Source organism: Sitophilus oryzae, unplaced genomic scaffold (assembly GCF_002938485.1).
Source record: "Sitophilus oryzae breed Bouriz unplaced genomic scaffold, Soryzae_2.0 scaffold_810_pilon_pilon, whole genome shotgun sequence".
Classification (NCBI taxonomy): Eukaryota; Metazoa; Arthropoda; class Insecta; order Coleoptera; family Curculionidae; genus Sitophilus; species Sitophilus oryzae.
This window is the reverse complement of record NW_022147429.1, coordinates 6,141,592-6,166,145: the sequence shown is the minus strand read 5'-3', so window position 1 is coordinate 6,166,145 and position 24,554 is coordinate 6,141,592. Positions and strand designations below refer to the sequence as shown.

Sequence of the window (24,554 nt, the reverse complement as noted above, 5' to 3'; positions counted from 1 at the left end):
TATGATATTTTTTCAATATGTTTTGAGTGATAGTTTTGAATGATAGTGATAAAATATATAATAAATATCTAAGGTCACAAAATTCTAAGAAAGTCTTAAAATTTCTGCTAAAATTTACTGCTAGATCCAAACATAAATGTTTATGTTTTATTTAATAGATACTTAATACTTAAAATAAAATTAGGAAACTATTAATTTTATAATAGTTTTCCAAGTCTCTCTTAAAGTTGTTAATTAATTTTCTAAGGCTTTTAGTAACAGAATTTATTTAACTACCTTCATATCCAGCTATAATATTTACCGTAATACAAAAACGATATATAATAAAAATTGTATGTCAAAATATCATCAAAGCAGAGCAAAAAATACATGTCAAAGTTCAAAATGTTTAAAAGAAGAAGAAGAAGAAGAAGAAGGATTCTATATAAGCGGCTGCTGGGCTATTTAGTGGCATTGATCAAATTAAAGTTAAATTAAACTATATTAATGAACCCAAACCTGATGCTCTAATAAACTGGAACAAATAATGTAGGTTATTAGCATCAAGAATGGAAGCCAGATCGCCATTCATACCAAATGATTGTCTTAAGTTATTGAAGGAGGGACATTCTATTAGGAGGTGGTACACTGTTAATTGGTTGCCACAATGAGAGCAGTTAGGCGGGGGGTTGCCTTTTAAAAGGAAAGAATGGGAGAAATAGCAGTGACCCGACCTGAGCCGATTCCAAATGACTTCCTCACTTCTGGACAGTGACCGAGCTGCAGAAACTTGAAAGAATTGAGGTTTACATTCATATAGCTTATTTGAATCTCCGGTCACTTCCCACTCTGCCTGGATAGCACTTTTTATTGTGGACATATGTAGAAATTTAAGTTCAGAGATAGAAAATGCAAGTGGTATAAAATCTCCATCATTTGCCGCAGTCTTAGCAATCTTATCAGCATCTTCATTACCTCTCATACCAACATGGCTAGGAATCCATACTAGATCCACAGTTGAACCTTTAGATATTGATGAGTGATGCAAGTCAAGCGATTTAACGGCTAGAGGATGTTTTGGTGATTCGTTTAGGCATTGTAATGCATTTAGTGAATCTGAACATATCACCCATTTGGAAGGAGGTAGGTTGAAAAAATATGGAACGCTTCACGATTTTGCGTGTCATCCTTGCGCAGGGGCCATGCTAATCTTCTCTGTATCGTTCCAATTTTAGTATATGTACCGCCGAAGCAAGTACAAAATGTTTAATACATCTGGAAGTTGACATAATAATAGTGAAAGCATACAGTGTGCCACACACACAGATATATTTAATATAATTAAATTGACGTTTATTTGTAAAAAAATTTCTGATTAAACATCAAAATATACTATAAAACGTATTATTACCATCATTATGTCCATTAAGCTCACAATTTACGAATTGCTTATTAAAATCCCAATTAACCTTTTCAGTAACAATCAGCTTCAAATGGGTTATTATGATAAGAAACGTATAAAACCGTTTTTAATAATTGTGACTATGCACGTCATCTTCAATACATCTGTCCGGTAATGAGCCCTCATGTTCGAGAATTATGACACTTCGGTAGTAAAGCAGTTAAAATATTTAAGTAGATATCAAGAGGCATTTAAAACTACTTATTTTCAGGGATTAATAAAGAAATTTAAATTTTAATTAACGATAAACCCAAACATAAAGTTTGTCTTTTTTGGGGAAACATTTCTTTACGATTATATTTTTCTCGTATTTACTGCAATTCTTCGAAAAAGTTTGGTTATTTTTAATTAGCCTAAAGTACGTGTTTATGGACATTTAAGGCAATTAAAAAACATGTGGCTGGAGGAAATTAATTTAATATCCTATTAAAGTTCTTGGTTTTACTTTATGAACTGTATTTAAGAGAAAAAGTACCACCTCCTTTTGAAGACAAGAAAGGTTTTGTTGATTAATCTATGTTCTATGTCAAATTTAAAATGGTATATATTTCTTTTAATTTTATCTTCTTTATTTCCATGATTTTTTCCAAACTGTATATACATATAAACTTTAGCACCTATTTGACTTATTATACAGGGTTAATCAAAGAGTTCTTTTTTACCGTATGTTTAAAACAACCGGTGCAATAATTTCGTGAGGAAATTTTTGCACCGGTGACATTATTTTAATATCTCCTCAATATTTTTTTTTTGACTCATGTCAACACATGCCTTGGTTAATTTTTAAGAGCAAAATGAACTAGCCACAAACATTTTGCAATTTTTTCAATTACCCTTACTTTTTGATGTTATTTTTCATAATGATGAGGTGGGTTTGGTGATTATTGTTGTGTACGATTGAATATGGTTCTTAGTGTCGAAAATTGTGCAAAAGTCATTGATCTTGTTGAAGATGGCCGAAATTATGAATATTTGCTTGGTCCTTGGAGAAGAATGGGAAAACATAATACAATAGATATTTGCAGCCTCATTAACAGTATGAAACGACGTCTACAGAGAGTTATAGTAGCCGGGGAGGCAATACAAAGTATTAAGGCAGGCGACCACTGGGAGCCAAACTAAGCTAAGAATATAGAAAGAAACGGTAATTAAACGAAAATAAGTTTCATCGGCCACTGGGAACGATTTTCGCTTAGTCGAACGATAGTCGCTAAGTTAGCTGCGTTTTCGTATTGTGTCTCTACTATCATAGAATTAATCGCTGCGAAAAATTCGCTCGAACCTGTCACGAACTAAAACGAGCGAAACTAAGCTACGATTTGAATCTTCGTTCACATATTTTCGTTTAGTTTGGCTCAAGTGGCCGCTGATGTATTTAAAAGTATGGTAGCTAATCTTATCTTCGTTTGGCTTAGTTTAGTTTGGTTTGTTTGGTTTGCTTGCAGTGGCCGCCCGCCTTTAGAGTATTTTTTACAAGCTTTTTGTTCGCTTGTACACTTAGTTATTACAGCTTTTTAATTATGTAGTTCTGATAGTCTTACTAATATTTCTTATTAAAACCAAGCCTGTATCGTTACTTTTTAACGTTTTTTAAATTTTCATTTAGAGTTCTAATTAATGTTGATATGATAATACGACAATAGTCACCAAAGCCACCTCGTGATATTAAAAAACAACATCATAAAATAATGATGCACGTCATAAAAAAAATGCAATTTATTAGTAGCAAGTTGCCACAAAATGCTCAGGAAACATGGTTGACTGATCGAAAAATAATGTTTTAGGAAAAGTTACTCACACAATTATTGCAAAGGGCGTTTTAAAGTTAGGGTAAAAAACAACCCTTCAATTAACCCTGTATAATAAGCCAAATACTAAGGTTTATAAAAAACTGAGTTTATGAATTAAAATTGATAGATTTATATACAGTTTGCTAAAAAAATTCTGAAAATTATGTTAAAAGTAAAACAAATACAACACTTTAAACATGACGAAAAACATTTGAAAATTGAAATTTGAAATTTTGAAAATTGAAATTTGAAAATTGAAAACAAAGAAAATTGAGTGTGTATTACATTTTTACTCTTGATGGTCATTTGAAGATGATTTCCAATTCAAGATATCGTCCTGTATTTCAACATTTTCCATCCAAATAATGATAGTAAATAATTTTTTACGCATATAAGTCCAGAAATACGGCACAAAAGAACCCTTACTTTGTACACGAAGGAGTTGTTTATAAAAAAAGATGTTTAAAAGACTGCACACCTGCATCTAATTAATACTGCCTTTAAATTATGTTGGCTCTTCGAGATTACCACTTTACGATGAGAGGAGAGAACTGGTACCGTACCTGCATATTCTGCAATTTATAGAACTATCGTAAAATGTGGAATTTTTAAATTGGCTAATAAATTCACGATCCTGTTCACTCCTTTATCTGGCGATTTTAAGAAAAATGCTGGCCATCGAAGACTCAATTTGGTCCGAAGACGTCTCGGAAATAAGAGATTCGCTATAAAAAATTTAATAAAGAGAACGAGGAGAAAATATTTTTAGTGCCCTTTTTTATTTTCCTTTTAACATACCTTAACATTCATAAAGATACTTCAAGTTATGGTAACTGTCATTAAGAAGCGAGTGTTAATTGCGAATTTGATTTTATCTAATGATAGTTTTTTAGAATGTAAATTATTAGATTTAAGTATGCATGAAAAAGCATTAATTTAAAATTATTTGAAGTCATTAAGATATTTTAAATGGTGGTGGAAAAAATCGCCAGGACTGAGGCAGGAAAAACAGTTCGTAGTAGACCACTTGCTAAAACTTGATAAGCACAGAAAGTAAAACTGTTGAAACTGTATTGGATCTACTAACATTGTAGTAGAAGCAATGTACAATGATTCGGTCAATCTGTCGAAGACAATTACTGTTATTATATGTCGAAGACAATTACAATCTGTAGAACATACTTTTTGTTAGTGTCTTGATCTTCCTCTAGGAGATGCGAGACTTTGTCGTTGGTGGGGAAGCTCCTAGTCAGGTGCTAGGGGAATCCCCTCTTTCACTTTAGCTGGATCTGAGAAATATCTCATTGTCTTGTCCCTAGCTGTCGTGTCGTGGCCAGGGAATTACACCAAGACGTATATAATGCTAGATGTGACTACCCTGTCTGTCATCAGTTCGTCAGTTCATCAGTCAGTCATCAGTGGAGTACCGCGCTTCGTTCAGTGAACATCGCAGCCCTCACAGTAAATTCGCGCTCGGTTTATACCGCGCCGGCAGTGTAGTGTATTAGTGTAGTGATTTATCCCCAGGAAAAATTTTCAGGTAAGTGAATACTTTATATTATTATTATTCTGTCATCGAATAACCTCTCCACATCCCTGGACATCGTCCAGGGACCCCCAAAAATGAACCCTAGTGGTTCAGTAAATTCATCCCAATCTCCCATAAATGACATTTCAATGGAATCAGACGATTCCTCTATTACTCCTTATATATCAGATTCGAGTGAACCACGTTCTCCCGTCCTCCCAGAGAAACTAGACCAGTATGAGGCTCAATTCCTCGAGCTCATGATCCAATTAAATAACCTCCGCGAAATTCTCGAATCAAATGGCCGTATACCCCCAAAAACAACAAAAACTTCGTCTGAAAAGCCAGAGGATCCTAACGTAAAGAGGAAGGTCCTTAGAAAGAAGAGGGCACGTCAGAGTAATTCTGACGACTCCCTCTCATCAATCCAAAACAATAAAAAAATAGCAGCGAGGGCTGCTTCCCCCCAACGAGAAAACTTCCCCCCACTTCCCACTCCAGGCCCATCTTCCACAGGTCCATCTTCCCCTGGTACCCCTGTGGTTGATCCTATAATTCCCCCCAGCAGTCCTGCTAGCCAGGTTCCTGCTGTAATTACTCCCTCTGCTGCTCCTCAAACGCAGCAAGAAAACCCCACAAAACAAATATCCACAAAGCCCACTCCGATAGTTTTGAGAGATACTCGACTATGGTCTAGTATAACTCGCAGACTAAAGGAGCAAAAATTGTCATCAAAAGCTCCAAAACCGTGCAACACGGTATACAAATTAACCCAGCAACCATCGCCGATCACAGGCTAATAACAGCTTATTTTAGAAATCAGAAAATAAGCTATTATTCCTTCTTTCTCCCTGAAGAAAGGGACTTAAATATCGTCATCAAAAACTTGGAAACTGACATCGAAAATGAGATGATCATCGATGACTTGACCTCGCAAGGGTTCGAAGTCAAAGAAATTCATCGACTTACCCGTAAAGGTAAGCCCCTTCCCGTAGTCAAAATTCGTATCCCGCGTAGCCAGACTCACATCTTCCAAGTCAAAACTGTGGCCGATCTCGGGGTCACAATCCAACCCCAACATCGTGGTAATGGCACTCGCCAATGCCACAATTGTCAACTGTTCGGGCACTCTGCCACGAACTGTTTCTGTCCACCCCGCTGTGTTAAGTGTGACGGTCACCACAGCACCAAATCCTGCGAAAAAACAGCAGACACTGCCGCAGTTTGCACGAACTGTGGCGGTCCACATCCCGCAAACCACATCCTATGCCCAAAAAACCCCAACAACCCGGAAAATCGACCCTCCTCTAATAGGGACCGACCAAATGACACTAGAAAACCCTCTGGCTCCAGTTCAACCACCCAATCCTTTTCCTATGCAAGTGTAGCTAAAGGTAGCACAACCCCGCAGTCTGGACCTCCACCCCCCCTTCCCCCTAGTCCAGATTTCCAAAAACTTCTAGCTGAGCAAATCTCAGCTCAAAACCTCTTCGGCCCCGCATTCCAGCGGCTTTTACTCGAGCAAATCCAAGCTCAAGTCCAAGCCGCAGTTGCGAACATGCTTTCCGGCATGCTCGCTTCCCCCCTAAACCCCCAGCCTAAGCAATGACTTCCACTCATGCCAAAGGCCTCCTCATAGTCTCTTGGAATGCAAATTCCGTTTTTCCCAAACGGCTCGAACTTCTCGACTTCATCACTCAATCCAGTCCCGACTTAATACTAATCCAAGAGACTTACCTTCGCCCTCACACTTCTTTCAAATTTCCCAACCACCTAGTCTACCGCAACGACCGCCCTGACCGACGTGGCGGAGGCACCGCCATACTCGTCAAAAACTCACATCGCCACACTCCCCTTCCAACACCCCTGCTCCGTTCCATCGAAGCAACAATAGTCCAAATACAAACACCCAACAGCCCCGTCGTTGTGGCATCCATCTACATCCCCAACCAGACCTCTCGCGAGGACACAAGACACGATCTCGAAATGCTTCTCTCCTCTACCAACTTCCCAATCCTACTTGCTGGGGACTTTAACGCCAGACACCGGCGTTGGGGATCCCGGCAAGGAAACCCCCGAGGAACGGCAGTAGCCGAACTTCTCAACGACCTCCCCATTCAGGGACACTTTCCAAGTGACCCGACATGTTTCCCCTCGCACGGCCTACCATCGACTATAGACTTCGGACTTTCCCAAAACATAACGTCCCACATGTCAGTTTCAGTGCATGATGAGCTTAGTTCTGATCATTCCCCGGTGTTCTTTACTGTCACTAATACCCACACGATCTCCACCCATAAAACACGAAAAACCACCAACTGGAAAAAATTTACCAAAACACTCCAAGAACACCCGCCCACCCTACCGCGCATCGCGGACGCCGCCTCGCTCGAGGCGGCGGTCTCTACCTTCACTTCAGCCATAACCCAAGCCATAGAACATAGCACTTCAACAGTGCCGAATAACCCAAACAACCCCTTTCTAGCCCCCCCACATATCCGAGCCCTCATCCGAGAGAAAAACTGGCTCAAACGCCAGTATCGTGCCCTTCTCGACCCCAATCTAAAGCGACAGATTAACAGTCTGGTACGCGAGATTAGGAAAGAGCTCAAACTTTTCAGAGATGAAAGGTGGGAGAGCTTCCTATCTACGCTTGAGGACGACAAAAAGTCGCTTTGGATGGTTCAAAAGCGAATGAGAAACACAAACTCACGCTACGTCCCCCCAATTCACGGCCTGAACGGAGTGGTCTATTCCGACGAAGCGAAGGCAGAGGCCTTTGCCGACTCGTTAGAACGCCAATTCCGTCCAAACCGAAGTCCAGACGACGACATCAATTTCGATGAAGTCGTAGAAGAATCTACGAAGACTTCGTAGCTCCCATTCCCCCTCTCGAGGCCCCTATCCCCCCAGCAACTCCCAAAGAAATTTCGTCCATCATCTCCACACTGCGCAGCAGAAAAGCCCCAGGTCACGACCAAGTAAACAACATCGCACTGAAACACCTCCCCGAGGTTCTTATAACCCAATTTACCACCATCATTAATCTAATAATGTCCCTTAGATATTTTCCGAACATTTGGAAACTAGCCATAATCATTCTAATCCCAAAGCCAAATAAGAACCTCACGTTCCCAGAAAACTGGCGCCCGATCAGCCTCCTCTCCTCCCTCTCGAAACTGGCTGAGAAAGTTATTCTCTCAAGAATTAACGACTTCTTGGCTAGTGCCGAGATCATCCCTCAGGAGCAGTTCGGATTTAGCCAATCCCTCTCCTGTGAACAGCAAGTCGCACGCGTGGTGGAATATGTTACGCAGGGTCTAAACGCCAAGCGGGGCACTGGTCTTGTCATGTTTGACATCGAGAAGGCCTTTGACAAGGTTTGGCACGAGGGACTTGTGTACAAACTTCACCACGTCCTCCACTTTCCCCAACAGATCACTCTCATCATTAAATCCTTTCTTGTCGATAGGAGATTCCGGGTCCGCATCGGAGACTCCCTTTCCACTCCTCGTGCTATAGAGGCGGGGGTACGCAGGGCTCTGTCCTGTCGCCCACACTCTATAATACCTTCACTTCCGATATCCCTAAATCCCTGGAGACTCGTCTTGCGTTATTCGCAGACGACACCTGTCTCTACTCCACTGCCTCGAGCAATGGAATTATGAGCAGGCTCCAACCCCACATCGCCCAGCTGCTTGATTGGTTTTCCCATTGGAAGATCAAAATCAATGCAGCGAAAACCCAAACCTTGTTCGTCTCCGGACGAATGAGGCTCCCACTACCTCCTCCGCTAGTCATAGATGACGAAGAGATCCCTTGGGGGGAAACCGCCAAGTATCTTGGAGTCACACTAGACCGACGGCTATCCTGGATCCCTCATATCGACAAGAAAATATCTGGTGCCCGTGCCACTTATGCTAGCCTTCATGGCCTCCTCAGCAAAAAGAGCACCCTCTCCCTCTCAAATAAAGTCCTACTGTTCAGAACAGTCATTCGCCCCCAGCTCCTCTATGCAGCCCCAGTATGGTGTAGAGCTTCCGACAGCCAAATCCACAGACTCCAAGTCTGTGAGAACAAAATCCTCCGCTATATCACCAGAGCTCCCTGGTATATACGAAACTCCGACATACGTACTGACCTACGCATCGACCCCATCCCCAAATACCTTCGGGATCGTGCCTTGAAGTTCTACGAGAAAATCGGTACTATCCCCAATAGTACCCTAAAAATCTTTGATTACAATCCCGAGGACTATAGAAACTTCAAATACTCCCATCTTAAAACCATTGTTCTAGACAATTAATTTTGTCCCCCCCCTTCTCATAATATAGTCCTCCCATTACCCCACACCCCCCCTTCTTCCCCACATATTAGCAGGAATAATAGCTGACCATCTTCGGCGGCTGATTCCTCGGAGGTGGACTTTTTTTTAGTGGGTATCAACACGAGTCCCACACTGTCTAGGGGTTATTCCTATGGCCATCTCTCTCGAGATGGTCATGGAAATGATCACTATTCGTCTATAAAGATTTTTCAACCACCTCCTCACCAAAAAAAAAAAAAAAAAAAAAAAAAAAAAAACCTGTCTGTCATATCAGGCACCCTCTACTGTCTGTGGTCATGTATCACGTGTAGAGGGTGTGGCGAGTCTTAGCTTAACCGCCCGGACCAAGAGGAAACAATCTCACCAAAAACCTAATTGCTATGATAGCGGGACCAGGTCAAAGGGATGCGTGGCTAGATAGAAGACTAGCTTCTATTGATCTCAACCTCGGGGTACCAGGGGGCAACCTATTGTAATATCATTTCCCTTACTGCTACATGGGGGGCTCTGTAGAAGTATACCGAGTAACACTTGCGGTGTAATTGAGCTCAAATCTAAAGAGGAAATAGAGAAAGACGGATATATCCTCTATTGTATATTCGGGAGAATAGCGGTATCAGGTCTAAGGAGAGACCAAGTTGAAGAGATGGAAAAAATGAAGACAGAATCCTTAAGCCTCCACCTCACGGGAACCTCAGCTCATCGATAGTGAAGGGCACGAAGGTCTAAACCTCAACCGTGGAAGTCTGTATACCCTCGTAAGAGGTAGATGCCCACTCTTCGGAGGATGAACATCTATTGTCAGTGGAGGATGGAAAATATCGTGCCCCCATACAACAGGAAGATCCCCATGTATGATGACCTATAACTCAAGAAAAGGGGAAACGATAGATCTTCAATGTCGCGGTGATTAACCCCCCTCTTACTCATTCTACATTCTACAATGTCTTGATAATAATAAATAATGGTAAACGTGTCTTCATTTGGCGATGATAAGCTATTTACAAAGAGCTATATGAAAGATCCAGTCTCTAAGTTAATAGACTTCAAGAGTCATTATGATTAATTTACAAATTTACAATCAAACATTTTAAGTCCATTTTTTTTCTTTGCTGAGATATAGGACATAACACTTGAAAGATGAACCGCCTATTTAAAAATAGACATATTTATTTAAATTCAACATTGATTTTCAACATTGATTTTTAAGACACTCTGTATACATAAACAAAATTATTGATTTTTAAAATATTATCACAAATTTTTAAAATATTATTCACAAACTAGGGCGAGGGAAATCAGGCGACGACCAGAGATGATAGCTGTTAGATAATAGCTTCTAGACTACCATTCGAGACGCATTGATATTATTTTGGTTCTTGAGTTCTGTGGCAAAGAATGTTATTAAAGGTAAAGTAAATGTTTTCTCATTATTTAACTAATGTTAACTAAATCATATTTTGTTTTCTTGTTGTAATTCTGTTCTAAAGCTTTTCTTTATTCATTTGATCTGACAAAGACAACATATAACATGTGTATGCATTTAATGGAATCTATTTATGCTGTAAATAATTTCAGTTTAAAAGTAATGTAAATAAAATCGTTTACTGTTCCTTCGTGCCGATGTTTGTGGTTTGTGAGAATAAGGGCCTTGTTGAAGGTACTAACAATTTTCGACCGTGCATGGGCGAATATTTTAGCTCGCAAAAGGGCAAACAAAAACAATAAATAGAATAACTCATAGAATAACTTATAATTTATTAAATAATAAGATATTGGCACCAAACCTTCAACTTTAGCGTCGATTCCGCAACAAGGGACTTCGTACCTACGGGTTATATACCCGTTAAACTAACAAAAAACTCTTCAGTTTTGAACGATAAAAATGTGGCATGTTTTGAATGTATTAAACTATAGTTTAATACATCCAAACCAAACCAAACCTAGGTATGAGGACAGTTTCTATATTATTATTTCTCTTTTATTAAAGTTCACGACAGCATAGTTAGATTCTCTGGAATAGTGATCATGGTTTTCTCTGCCGTGCTCTTTTACATGTGAATTCCAGGCAGAGTACGGCACTTTCATTTCATTTAATAAAATAAGTAGGGCTATTTACAAATTTAGCGTTTTATTTACATAATCTATTCTCCTCAAATTTCCCAAAATATTGCTTCTGTCGATGCGCATCCGAGGTAATCACAATAAAAAAAATATTTAACACAACGTAGGTTCCTTTCTTTCATTTAAATTTCTTGTAATACAGTTGGCCAAAATATTACCTCTTCAATTTTGTTGACGAATTTGGGTTGTTACACTACCAACTTGCTGTTGTTAATAAAATTACACAAAAAGCAATACAGCAAAACACTTACTTCCGGGATTCACGTTTTTCTAACCTTTGCATGCAGGGCCACAGAAAGGTTCTGGACCAATTAAATGACACTGATGAGCCTTATTTGGCAATTTTATTTGCCTTTTGGATATCTATGTGACCAATGTGTCCTGCGGTACTGAATCTAATGAAAGGGGCACATTACTTGATCTGTGTATAGATATATATTATTTCTCTAAATGCATTAAGAATTTTTTAAAATAACCTACATAATCGTTGTTATAGTTCTTCCAAATGATACAGCTCCAGATCGCTGTAAAAACTAACCATTTCGTCCATTAAATCGTCAGCTTTGCAGCCAATCAAAAAACATTTAACTTAGTTTCCACGCTATAATGTTTAACGCTGATTTCTTTTTATATTTCTTGATTGTAGCTCGCCGGCGCTCTTAAACACGTACTACTTAAAAAAATTAGTACGATCTAAACGAGTTACGCCGTTGGAAGTTAACGAGTAATTCCGCTATCCATACAAGGTGATTACGACAAATTGAAAACGTATTATTAAAATAATTTGTAAATAATGTAATATAAAACTTGTTTGATTACTACTTTATGCGGCTATTACACTGGCAAAAGAAATAAAACAAATATCGTCTGAACTTTAATCGTATTTAATTTAATATATTATTTAACGCTTATTTTTTTTTGGTTATCCAACAACTATAAAATTATTATAATTTCTATAATTAATTAATGTATTGCCTTTTCTGTTATAACGACACGCACTTGACTTTTCTGGTTCTCAAAGAACACACAATGAATAACAAAGTTATTCGTTCTTATTGTCTCGTCTTCTGCTACGAGGCAGCGGCCATTTTAAATTGAATTAACCTCTTTGGATGCTCATCGTCTCTGATTATATTCTCCCATAGAAGCTTTTGTTTTATGATAAAATAATGCTACATTTAAATGATAAACAATTCCAGTTCATTAATAGTAATTGTTTTTTTTTATTAGTAGGTTGATGAAACGTTGGTTTTACACAGTAAAGTTGCGCCAGGTAAGTAAAAAAAGGTACTTTACATAAATTATTATATACTGTTAATGCAATCTAATTTTATGATAACTTTTTAAACAACGGAAAAATGGGTCAAATGTTATATTTTTTATTTTTAGCTCTATTTCCTTAATTTTCTTAGCAAACTGTATATATAAATATATCAACTTTAATTAAAGTAATCTTTAATTATTAATTTTTCAATAAAGGTTACTCAGTATATTATAAACTTTAGTATTTTAATTATTATACAGGGTTAATCGAAGAGTTGTTCTTTGCCTTATCTTAAAAACATCCTGTGCAATAATTTCGTGAGCAAATTTTCCTAAAACATTATGTTTTCGGTCATAACCATGTCTCCTGAATATTTCGTTTTTTAACTCATATCAACAAATAATGCCTTGGTTGATTTTTAAGAGCAAAATGAACTTGCCACTAACATATTGCAATTTTTTTGTCGTTAATTGTCGTTAGTTTTTGATGTTATTCTTCATAATTGCGAGGTGGCTTTGGTGATTATTGTTGTGTACGATTGAATACGATTCTTAGTGTCGAAGATTGTGCAAAAGTCATTGATATTGTTGAAGATGGCCGAAATTATGAATATTCGCTTGGTCCTGGAAGAAGAATGGGAAAACATACAGTTCGTCTGCTGGATCTGTGTCTATGAAAGGAATGCGGACAAAAAACATTTAAATAAACAGCAATATATTTTATACGTCGACTTGACGAGTACGTCACCGCAAATCGCTCCGCCCATTCATTTTATTCGCTACTTGCAAATTTGTCGAATTTTTATTGATGGGACGCGTCGTCTAATTTTTTACGAAAAACATCGAGAGAATATCGTTTTCCCTCTCACGGATACCCCGTAGCCACAGAACGGACAGACATACTGTAACACAGTATATTTGCAGCCTCATTAACAGTATGAACCGACGCGACGCGACGTCTACGGTACGTCTCCTGGATCTGTGTCTATGAAAGGAATGCGAACAAAAAACATTTAAATAAACAACAATATATTTTATACGTCGACTTGACGACTACGTCACCGCAAATCGCTCCGCCCACTCATTTTATTGGCTACTTGCAAATTTGTCGAATTTTTATTGATGGGACGCGTCGTCTAATTTTTTACGAAAAACATCCAGAGAATATCGTTTCCCCTCTCACGGATACCCCGTAGCTACAGAACGGACAGACGTACTGTACAGACAGTTATAGCAGCCGGAGAAGCAATACAAAGTATTACAGTATTTTTTACACGTTTTTTTGTTTGTTTGTATACATAGTTATTATAGTTACCTTTCTTAATATCCTTAGTTCTATTAGTGTTACTAATTTTTATTAAAACCAAGCCTGTATCGTTATTTTTTTTAAATTTTTATATAGAGTTCTAATCAGTGTCCATATTCCGTTGAGTTTTTTGCATCTGAGTGTACAACATTTATGTTGTAAACATTATTGACTCTTTAAAATTTTCAATGTGTCAAATTATCTATCTTTATTTCCCTCTTTCATTTTTCTTCCTCGTCTTCTTTTATTCCTCCTGCCTCTGATCTTGTTAGTATATTAAAATAATCTTCATTATCACTTTTTGACAAAATTTGCTTTCCTTGTTACATAAATGAATAAACAAAAAATTCAAAATTTACATGTTATATTTTTACCAGCTTTAAAGTCAAAACCAAAAAATTAAACATTAAAAAAAGTAGTTAATAATATATAAAAAAACATTCAAACCTCGGACGAATGTTTTCATTACTGTTTCGAGATTTGGTTAATCTCTCGATAGTAATGAAACAAATTCTAGAAAACAAACGCATTTTGCTCTCCCTGTATCTTGTTCTCCTTTAAAGGCCGATTCAAATGAAAATAAATCAGATAGTAATAATGAGAAAAATGACGTGAAAGATTGTGAAGTTATATTTTTACTGCCGGCACCAAGGTATCTTCTTGGTGGTGAAGAACCTCCTTCTAGGAACTTTTATTGTTATAGTTATATCGGGGCATTCTCAAACGATTTACATAATTAAATCGCTCCTGATTTTTCTATATATTACGGTTTTCCACCGTCATGGAATGCGTTGAAACACGCAATAAAAAGTTAGTGCGGGTTTTATATTTAATTAATTAACAAAAGTTATTACACCTGAAAAAGGAGAATTAATATTTATATATGGACAGAAATAACGCAATGAACTTTAATTGAATATTTTCGAATACAGTGGACATTTTCCTTGAATTGAGAGAACGACTTTTAAATATTTATGGCTTGTTTATTTATATATGAAGAATCCAACGTGTCGTTCAACTTGATAGATTACACTCTTTGATTTTTTTTAATACTGCAGTTAAGTAATAGTAAATCAGCTAGTTTAATCCCTAAGAGGAAATAAACAATGTGTATATGAACAATATTCTTATACACTTATTAAGCTAATTGTACGTGTTTTCACTGGAAACTGCTCCACGGGGGTAAACCTCGTGAGATGGAAAGTTTCCAACGACGACTTCTGCAGAGAATGCGGAGAGGAGGAAGAAACCATAGAGCACCTGCTGTGTCACTGTCCGGCACTGGAATACCAACGCTTTAAAACTTTAGGGCAAGGTTTTTTGGAGGGACTAGAGGAAGAGGAAGCAGCAGAAGCCAACATCACCGATATCGGGAACTTTGCAAAGAGCTGGAAGTGCTTTAACGCAAAGAAAGAATGAGAGGTTGGTACAACAATACAGGGGTATCGCAATGGGCCCAAGGCCTCCGAGTGAGGGATCAAACATGATCCCAAACCCCAGCAACCTCACCCAACCTAACCTATTAATTAGTTTTAAGCTTTCTATTTACTAGTAATATTTTAAAAAAAATCGTTGTATTTTACATATATTTATACACTTCTACTAGGCATATAAATTACCATATAAATTAACAAAACTGGTACAATATACAGGGTGTTAAAATATTCAATCAATATCTAAACCAAAACAAAAAGTTCCTATGATTAAGATATGCCCTAAATTGCTTCACGAAGAAGTTACCTCGAAAAGACAAATAATAATTATATTTTTTTTTTACTTTTAAGAACATAGTTAAACCGTTTTTCTTGAAATCTTGGACATTTACAGATTTTAATGCCTAACAGTCCTGAAAGGATACTTTCTATTAGGGTAGAGAGTACTACTCGTGGTACTTCTTTTATCCTTATAGATACAGTAATTTCAACAATGAGTAATTTCAACAAATGAGAATTAAAGCTAGGATTTAAAAATAGGGGACTTCAGGTTAATCTAAAAAAGACGGAATACTTAGCTATCAATTCCAACGCTTGTTTTGAAGTCTTCATTAAAGGTAATGTCCAGATTCAACAAGTAGACAAATTTAAATACTTGAGTGCTACTATCAACGAGGGTTTGGGCAAAGAAGAAATACAAACTCGAATTCAGAATAGCAAACAAGTTATTGGATGTCTTAATAGCCTCTGGTGGGACCGAAACTTGTCTCCAACGACTAAAAAGAGACTTGAACGAACATTGGTGGGGGCAGTTCTTTGGTATGGTTTAGAGCTATGGACTATTAGTGCAGACGCGAAGCGCAAAATCCAAGTTGTTGAAATGGACTACCTTAGAAGGAGCGCAGGTGTATCTAGGATGGAGAAAAACATAAACATCGAGGTCAGGCGTATCATGAATGCATCAGAGGAAATAGTAATAGATCGAATCGAAAAATCCAGCTTAAAGTAGTTTGGACATGTTCTGCGTATGTCGGAGAACAGGTGGCCAAAAAAAGTTTTTCAATGGGCTTCCCAGAGCAGAAGAAAGAGAGGTAGACCTAGAAAATCGGAACGGACCGGTTAAGAAAGCAATGGAAACTCATAACCTAGAAGCTGATGACGCTATAAATCGAAATGTGTGGCAAATAGGGGGACAGCAATAGGCTGTAGTTGAAAAGGAAGCGGGAAGGCAGCAATAGGCTGTAGTTGGAAATAAGTATTAAATACTTAAACCAAATCCCGTTTATATGTACAAACTTAAAAATAGGATGTAAAAAAAGTGCTCTTAGTTCGAAACGGTGAACAGTTTAAGATATTCGCGTTTAAAGGTTCCGATGCATCGATCTTAGTATTAGCGAAATAGCGAGATTACGAGTAATTTCTTTTAAATTTCTTTACATTTTACCATTTCACTAATACTAAAATCGATGCATCCTAATCTTTAAACGCCTTATTCTCTTGAAAACCATTCAGCGCTTCGAACTAAACGGAGAGCACCTTTTTTACGTAAAAAAGTTCTAGCTTTTTTCATTGTTTGAAACTACTGTATCTATAAGGACAAAAAAGTACCACCAGTAGCACTCTCTCACCCCAATGGAAAGTACCCTTTCAGGGCTGTAAGTAATTTTACACAATCGTCATTCGCTTTGGAATTAAAATGTGTAAATTGTGACATTAAAGTGTGTGTATTAAATTTTAATAAAACCGGGTTACCAATGATAACAAAATATATTATTTTTATTTAATTATTATATTATTACTCGTGAGTACCTAAGAGTCGATTTTGAAACTCGCCAAGTCGGTAAGCCATTGGCAATGATATTGCCGAGGATCGCGGTTCGGATTGTGCGTAAACATACTAGACCCCGTCCAAATTCGCCTTAGCAGCAAAAAGGAGACGTAAATTTAAAAAACTTTACTTTTACTTTTAAATTTAACAAAGATTTAGTTAAAATATTCCGAACGAGTAAACCGTACCTTTACATAATGACGCATAATTAGATTTAAATCCTCAATTAAAAACCGCAAACCGCGTGATGGTACTATGTAAATAAGTGACTACATAAGCTGGACTTATCAAACCGTGGAAGGAACTTGATAGATAGTACTGGGTCGAAGAATATGGCGGAAACCATCTATTATTGCCTCGACGCGTGATAGAAGGAAAAATACGATCCCCTTCGATGTATTCAAATTCGTACAGAACATCTAGTGAATGTGTAATTAAACGATTTAGACCTTTTAATCTAATTAAGTAGAACAAAAAAACTGCTTAGTTAAGATTTATATATCGTTAAGTATTCACTATAGTATAAGCCCAATGACTTTAGATCACAATGCTATTGATTTTCGGATTATGTAATAGATAAGAAATCTTTTTTAAGGTTGATTCTCACTATACCTTCCATATGAGCTCCCTTACGTTTCCCTTCCGTTTACATAAAATATTATATCATGTAAATGATGGACAACGCACACTCTCTGTTTCGTTTCCCTTCCGTTCCATATCCTTTCCTTCCATACATTTTTTGGCGGACGGACTGAAGCGTATCGGAAACAGCGTTGTCATCTTCTTACATTTGTACCAGCTCTGTTAAAATTTTGCTGACATTTATTTATTCTTTTACCACTTAATTAAATCTATTACCTTTTTCAAAAGATACAAATTTTTAAAATAAAACTTTCGCAATGATATAAATCGTAAAATAAAAAGCATGGAACTGATATGGAACGAAAGCTTACGTATAGCGTCAACACAATAAAAAAATACGGAACGGATATGGAATGGATATGGAATGGAAATGGAAGGTATAGTGAGAAACGTAATCAACCTAACCAACCTTGTAAAATACTGGGTGTTCCGTTTAAAAGAACAAAAATGCTACCAATTTTCAAATGACCCGGCAAATATTCTAACGCTGATAGTAGTTTAGATAGATTGAGCAGGTGCTTTTATATAAATCCAATTTTCCAAAATAATCTTTACACCGATTCCCCTATTACCATCGCCGGAAAGTCAGTTACCGGTAGCGGCTAGACAGCTAACTTTTAATCCATAAGGCAATTTCGAAATTTTTAATTTTTCCTTTTGGTTATAAGCTTAAAGCTACCTAACATTCAAAATTTGAAGTTTGTAACGCTTCTAGAAATAACCTTAGAATTTTGATGATGTGTCAGTCAATGTCGAAATTAAAGAAATTTGAAAAGCGCTAATTCATAAACTCTGAGGTATAATTACTAGATATTTGGTAGCCTAGTCAGCTATAGTATGTCTTCATGTATAGTGAAACTTAATATTCTTGCTTTATCCACAACGAAGTAATAGGGTGGTCAAAAGATAGAGCCCAGATAAAACTTGTAAAATGAAACAGAATATTTCTCTATAACACTTAGTAATTTATACTCGGTTGGTGGGGCTCCTCATGCATGGTAACATTAAATTTTTTTGTTTTTGAATCAAACGTCATGGCGGAGGTAACACAACCAAAATGTCGAAATTAATAATAATAGTACATAAATAAAAATAACGACTAATATAAATAACCATATACAATTACCTATTACATCCATCTCGTCAACATAATCCTTTCTCTAAACCTGTCTTCTACTATGTCAATAGTTTACCAATCTCAAAAACCAATCGCGTCCTGACAATCTTTCCTCATTCCAACTAAGCGCTCTTCGACAACGAGTATAACGGATAACCGAATTAACGATTGTAGAAGTTAGATATACAGGCGATGACCAAAAAAGGGTAACGACGACGACCAACCAGAACCTTTGATGCGATTAAGATCCGGACTAATTTATTCCCCTCCCGGTATAGGAGCAGCCAACTTCCGATAGATTCCTTACCGATACAACAACCTCTAACGACACTACTAAATCGGATCCGGGCAACCGTAACACGCACTTAACTGGGTAGTTAGGCTTTTGTATCCAGCGTTTAACTGAAGCCAGCGTTGTAGTAGCGTTTTATTTTCGTCGATGCCGATTGGACACTCGGAAAGATACCGGCTTAAGAAGCAAAGTGTTATTTAGTCGACGAACTTATTTCAGGTTAAATTTGTCTTTGCCTTGTATACTTAAGAGTTTACTAGTTTGAAATTGTAGAATTTTGGAAGAGGTGATTTGACAAAATTAAATTACACTTAAAACAAAAGTAAAGCTTCGTTCAGAGCTTCTTCGTAAGACTTGATTCGTTAAGCTTCATTCAGAAACTCACAATTAGTGGAATAAATTAGTGGTTTCAATTACACTTTATATTTTTTAGTTTACGATCATTAACAATGTTTAAAAAACACAATTAAAATTAATAGAATATCCTAGCAACAACATGCGGTAGTCAGTTGTATCCATAGAGAAAGCCTATAAAACAATAAACTTTGGATTTCTAACCACAATTTCTCTTGATAGATGATAGTCTAAGGCCAAAATGATATTCCTCGCAAATTTTGAAGTATAATTAGTGGAAAAGTTAAAAGTTTGTTAACTTTTTTGACTAATTGAAAGTTACTACCACTAATTTTGACGTTGTGAATGCGATTGATATTAGAGAAACAAATTTTTACGCTAATTGAAAAAATTCGTAAATTTAAACGTAGTATTCCATTTTCTCGAGAAATAACGTTATTTTAAGTTAACAGTTTTAGTTTGACAAAATTCTACGTTTCTATTTAAAAATTGTATTACTCCCGATAAGAGCAGGCAATTTTTATTTTAATATTAACTTAATTTTGAAATATAATTATGGAACTTAATATTAAATAAGGATTTACTCAATGTGAAACTATACTTGGTTTAAAGGTATGATTCCGAAGACGGCGACAGCGACAAGCGACTGCGATAGGCGACAGGCGACAGTGTCGCTTATCGCTGTCGTCATACCATTGTCGATGTCGGCGACAATATGAGCGAGATATACGATGTAGTTGTCAGTATTTAAAGGACGTTCGCGAAGTAGTTATAATAATTAATAAATATGTCTGATTACGTGATTGAGAAAAATGTGTTCCTTGAATTACAGATGGAAGGTGATGAAGAAAACCCATTTTATCTCTGTTTAAAAACAGACCTAGGGAAGCAAGTTATTCCTTAGTCATAAAAAAACATTTATTCAGCGATGATACGACTTTTAGAAGACTTTTTTTTCTTCCTCCCCGGTAAAATCCATTTTTTTGTCAGAAATCTGCGTATGCATATGAATGACGACACGTCAGTACTGGACAAATGCCGGTAGCGTCGTCGGTCGCTTAGACGACATGTTGGATAAAAACTGTCGCTCGACACCTGTCGTCGGACTCCGACGCTACTCCATTCGATTCTAAAAGATCGGTGGAGTCGCAACACAGTAACGACAGGTGTCGCTGTCGTCTGTCGCGGTCGCTTGTCGCTGTCGCCGTCTTCGGCATCATACCTTAAGAGGGTTGTATGTTAATTCCAAAAAAATGTTCACTTCAAAAAATTGTATATATACTATGTCTGTAAAACAATGGTTTATTTGGAGTTATATCTTTATAGGTTGTTCACTAGAGAAAAACATAACCGCATAGCAGATATTTTTCTACTCGGTAGTTCTACTAGTAGTTCTTTCAGTACTGGAAGACCTTTAGAACAAGTTTATTGCATAAAAAAATGGGTATATGTTACGGTTCTCCTCTCTGTATTAATAAAAACAAGATACATTAAAATGAGTTATAGTTTCATTAATACCAATTAATAAATAATACCTTTGTAATTACTGTAACATACGATGTTTATCTGCAAAACAAGTAGAACAATGACAGTGAATCATAAGGTGGCATAAAGTAATTAATTTTATCTTTAAATATGAATAAAAATAAGATATTGTATTTTAGATTACAGAATTAAATACTAAAGTATTGAATAGTATTAGATGATAATGTAGGTATATTATATAAATATATTCACTCATGCAGTGTAGAGAGCTTCCCTCTTTTCGGCTACAGTAGATAATTAATGTGTTGTCTGGCCGAAGACTTTCCTTATTATCCTTATTTTTTTATAATTTACCCACTTACTCTCGAAATTTAATTTCTACAGTTTTAATATGAGGAAAATAATAATTCCTAGTTAAATAGTATTTTTATTCGCACCAAAACAAGGAAATTTCTCCTAACGGCCGCAATATATCCAAGTCATTTGAGCTTCCAGCAAATATGGCGTGACAGACCTCAGTTAGTGTCCCTAATGGGTTCGCTTTTATTTAACAAACGATGACTATTTCAGTATTACCGTAATTATAGTGTTTTTCATTTTTTAAGCTGACCGTATTAAGTTTATTGATGGTTTTTGACACAGTAGTCTAAAATCTAGAACAGTTATTAACTTTTTTGTGGCCGAGTTTAGTGTTTTTGGTTGTGGTACAGGTTTCACTATTACGATGAAAATGATACATTTTGTGAAAACAGGTAGATTAGAGTTAAATGTATCAATTTTGTAAGAATTCTAAAGCTATTAGGAGATTTATTTTTACTTTTCTCAAATAAATTGTATGAAAACTTTAAACTAAAATATACTGGATGGTTTAAACTGTATTCGGAAAATTCGACAGCATATTCTGCAGCTAAAAATATATATTCTGCAGCTGCAAATGCTTCGTTTCGGAGATACAGGGTGTAGAAGTTTCTTTTTTATTTCGTTTTTTTTTCAAATAATTTCTAAATTAATGTTAATATTGGGATCAAAAATTGGTGCCTGGGCGTTTTTAACATGGGAAATTTGATTTCGATGTCAATATCTCTACAGGTACTACATGTTACAACTTTTTATTACAACTGATCTGAAAAATAATAACCTTTTCATCTGTACCTACTGTATAAAAAATATACTTTTCCGTAATTTTCTACGTAAAAAAAACGTCTCTTGGTAAATATCGCTATGAGCAACCGTTTTCCAGATATTTGGAATGGAAATAGTCAATACATGTCATTATTAACAAAAATAAACATGTTGATTGGAGAGTTATTTGACTGAAATGACCAATTTGGGAACTTTTTTTTAGCTAATCAAAGTTTTTCTAGAAAAAAAAATACGATAAAAGAGTTTCTGCTGAATCTTTGGCATAAAATCATTTCAATTTTATCATTTTAGACTAATAAGTATCCAGTCAACATGCATAATTTTAGCCAATTATGACATGGATTGACTATTTGGATTCCAAATATCTTGAAAACCATTACTCGTAGGGATTTTTACCAAGATACCTTTTTTACGTAAAAAATGACGAACATGTATATTCTTTCACTCAGTAGTGTAATACAGGTACGGACAAAAAGTTATTACTCTTCAAAAATTCTTCTTATCGTGAAGTATTAAAAGACAAACTTTAGCAGACAGCTGATAGTTCATTAGACAGATTATTTACAGCCTTAGATTGATGATGTGATGAAGCCTAAAAGAGTATTTTTTGGGTGTGAACGCGTGACAATTTTTATTCTAAGGTTATTCTCCCCACAGTATTGAACGTCACAGCTCTTAATTCAATACAATTCAATCAGATATACTGTTCTAACTTGAGACAACAAAAATCTATTAGTATTAATTACCATAACAAAATATATACCTAGCAATCCTTTAGATCGGATATTACCTAATATTACTGACATGATTCCGTCCGGCTTTATCTCTAACGTTTCGTATAAAAGACGAACGGCAAAAGCAAAACGACATGTTTCTGACGATTGATGGGCCATGCCCTGAGGCCGTACCAGGAACATCGACTTGGGTAAATGTAGATTACCATCGGCATCACACGACTTCAATGCCACAGCTTTCTATACGATCCTGTATCGGTTCTAGAACATTTTCGTTCCATGCATTCCATGCTGGTAGTTTGGGCTTTTTTCGTTATGAAATGCAATTGTTGGGCTGCGGTGGCTAGGCGCAGTACCCATACCTTATTCAGCGAGATGTGTTACAAAGAAAAATTTAAAAGGAGTGAAACCAATCGATATTGGAAAAATGACAATAAATTTGATATCTCATATTTTGGAAATACACTCAGATGCGAAAAAAAAGCAACGGATATTTTTTACGTCAAATTTAAAATGCTTTAGTATTATTTTTTACTTTTAGCCCTATTTTGATGATTTTTTTAACAAACTGTATATAAATCTATCAACTTTAATTCATAAACTCAGTTTTTTATAAGTTTTAGTATTTGGCTTATTGCAGAGGGTAGGTCAAATTGGATGCTTTTAAAGGGAAACACCCTTTTCTATAGGAGAGAGACGAGAACTAATATGGGTGTCTGGAGCTCAATTTTCATCAAAAAATATCTGTTACCGTTTCGGAGTTACGGGGTGTTTTTTAAAAAAGTGAATTTTTAATAAATCGCTGTTTGCTGTGGAAAATTTTGTATTTCTATGAAAACATTTTCAAAGCACCTTTTTACTTAGAATTTAATGGTTCCAGTATAATTTTTTTAAAATTAATAATTTAAGAGTTATCAACAGAAAAATTGTTTTTTTATTTGGGACACCCTATATATTTTTAATTAAGTGAAAAGAACTTAAAATTACCTTTCCAAAAATATAGCATACTTGATATTTTGTTATAATCCCCTTCGAAATACAGATTTTTTAAAAGTTCGCCACTTTTAACTAGTAGGCTTTGGACGCCTTATTGATTATCTGTCCCTAACGAAACTCGCAAACATATTTTTCCAGCAAGACGAGGCCCCGCCTCAGAACGCTGAAGTTATCAGCTAACGTTTGCTGCCAATTTCGAGAATAATTGATTAGCTAACCAAGATCCCAGCCGCTGGCCGTCGAGGCTGCCGGACTTAGTGCCTATGGATTTTTATCTTAGCGAAAGAATAAAGGTTTTTATTTTTAAATTTCCTGCATAATATAGACAAGAATTAGAAACACTTAGCGGTTATGCGAGGGTATCTTTCACCCTTATTGAGTTAATAAATTCCGCGAGAAATGTTCAAAAACGGTCTCGTCTGTCCATAACAGAAGACGGTCGGCATGTCGAACACCTGTAGCACAATCTAATGTCTTGGTTTGCTATTAATTTTTATTGTTATTAGATATAGTTTAAATGTGTTGATGTTGTTAAATATAGTTTAAATTGTTATAAAATTCTAAATTTCTCATTGCAAATATTACTTTCGTTTTAATTGCTGCTCATAGCTACAATTTTTTTGCATTACAGCTGGCGCGGTTCAAAAGGCGAATTTTAAAAAAAAAAATCTCGAAGAGGAATCGAGCAGAATATCAATTTTTGGAAAGGTAATTTTAAATTCTTTTCAATGAATTAAAAATCTACAGGGTG

General features: G+C 36.2%; 1 protein-coding gene and 1 non-coding gene across 3 annotated transcripts in view; both read right to left on the bottom strand.

Moving 5' to 3' along the window:
- The window catches only part of LOC115889099 (protein jagged-1b), a 410,680-nt gene that overhangs the window by 311,659 nt on the left and 74,467 nt on the right, over window positions 1-24,554 (bottom strand). The window lies entirely within an intron of this gene.
- On the bottom strand, window positions 1,132-1,238 carry LOC115889149. Its single transcript, XR_004051376.1, has one exon. It is a non-coding gene; the product is annotated as a U6 spliceosomal RNA (small nuclear RNA).